The following is a 1653-nucleotide window of genomic DNA, read 5'->3' as shown; positions in this document are numbered from 1 at the left end:
TGTTACCCCCTCCCGCCCCCACACTGTACATAAGTATCACATATGTTCTTTCTACAAATTGGTATACAGGTGCCATTTAATCAGTTCAAATTTGGAAGCTACATCTTCAAGGGTCCGAGAGAACTCACTCCTCCCATATGTTCCCCCTTTACATGTTTTCTTATAAGACATACAGCTTAATCAATTAACAAACTAAACAGCTTATATACTGGCAATATATTACAGATGGGTTTATGTCAGGGTAAGAGATCACATGAAATGGACCATGTGGTACCCCAGTGCATGATGTCTTGGTAGAGCCCTGAGGACACTGACAGTAGCATCTCTAAGTTAGTAGTGCTGTATGAATACAGACACATGCGGATCTGTATCTACATCCATCTGACTAGGCCAAAAGGAGCAGGTAGATGCAAGATAGAGACACACACATGCTGGATGGGGCCACTGCACACCTTGTCATGCCATTTGAGAGGGCAGTTACAGGTTGTTGGTTTTGCAGCCATTAAAGTTACCCTTTATGGAAAAGGCTTCTCTAATTGTATTGGATTTACTTTCTGTAGTAAGCATCGTTGGAAGAAGACCAAAGCAAGAGCAACTAGAAGGTAAATATACATTTGGCTTAGCTGCAATACAGAACTCCGGAGAAGAAGCGGGCTGAAAGATTTGTTTAAATTTTAGGCTTGGATCTCTCCCTTGCTGTTTTCTTGTCATTGCGTGTCTCTGTGTGTGCATGAGTGTCTGTGTGTGTGTGTGTGTGTGTCTGCGTGTGTGTGTCTGTGTGTGTGTGTGTCTGTGTGTGCGTGTGTCTGCGTTTGTGTGTGTGTGTGTTCCATCACATCATCTCCTGAAGAACGCTGGGTTTCGCAGGCAGGCGGCTAGTCACCTGCAACAACCCAGGGGTCCTGCCGAGGCTTCCAGGCTGCTGTCAGTGTCAGATGCCAGGGTCTGGTCGGTGGACATGGAGGAGATGTCATTGACGGACGAGGATGGAGGGAGACTCTCACTGCTGTTCACTGCTGCACCTGTGCTAAGAAAATGAAGACCAACATGACTAAATCTCGAACTAGACTCAGTTTAATGTCAGTCAGGATGCAGGCATGGGCAAATACAATAGGGGATGTCTAGTCCATCATTCATTTAACAAGGCTTCACAGAACAACTAATATAGGGCACTATATTAGATGGTGAAAAGCAAAACATAACAACACACAGTCCCTGGTCACAAGTTACTCCCAGCTAGTGCAGTAGTTAGCAAATCTCACTTTAACTTAGAAATCACCTGTGATGTTCTTAAAAGAAAACAAACTAAAAACCCCACTGAAAACCTCAGTCACCCCCTACACCTCCAATATTGTAATTTATTGGCATTGGGTGGAGCCAAGGCATTTGTATGTTTTAAAAGTTTCCTGGAGATTGTGTAGTACAGGGTTAAGACCACTGTTCTGTGGAGAAGGCAAATGAGCAAAACCCTTTAATGTAATGATCTGAACCTGGATGCTTTTAATGCAGGGAGCTTTTAAAGCAAACATATGTAAGGATTTTATCCCAGAAATATGGGCTGAGGTGAAGCCCAGAAATCTGAATTACTTGGAAACTACAGCTCTGGAAAAAGGAATGAGTATTAAATAAATATTATTACATAGTCATTAATAT

General features: G+C 43.0%; 1 long non-coding RNA gene across 2 annotated transcripts in view; it reads right to left on the bottom strand.

The window, feature by feature from the left end:
• Window positions 1-52: 52 nt before the first annotated feature.
• The window catches only part of LOC109371511 (uncharacterized), a 29193-nt gene continuing 27592 nt past the window's right edge, over window positions 53-1653 (bottom strand). The window contains exon 3 of one of the 2 annotated variants that reach the window (XR_002121894.1): window positions 53-1027. This is a non-coding gene — a long non-coding RNA (uncharacterized LOC109371511). The remainder of the gene's footprint in view (window positions 1028-1653) is intronic. The other variant, XR_002121895.1, reaches the window with a different exon arrangement.

Source organism: Hipposideros armiger, unplaced genomic scaffold (genome assembly GCF_001890085.2).
Source record: "Hipposideros armiger isolate ML-2016 unplaced genomic scaffold, ASM189008v1 scaffold_576, whole genome shotgun sequence".
NCBI classification, from domain to species: domain Eukaryota; kingdom Metazoa; phylum Chordata; class Mammalia; order Chiroptera; family Hipposideridae; genus Hipposideros; species Hipposideros armiger.
Note: the sequence above shows the minus strand (reverse complement) of the source record. Positions and strands in the feature narration are given on the sequence as shown.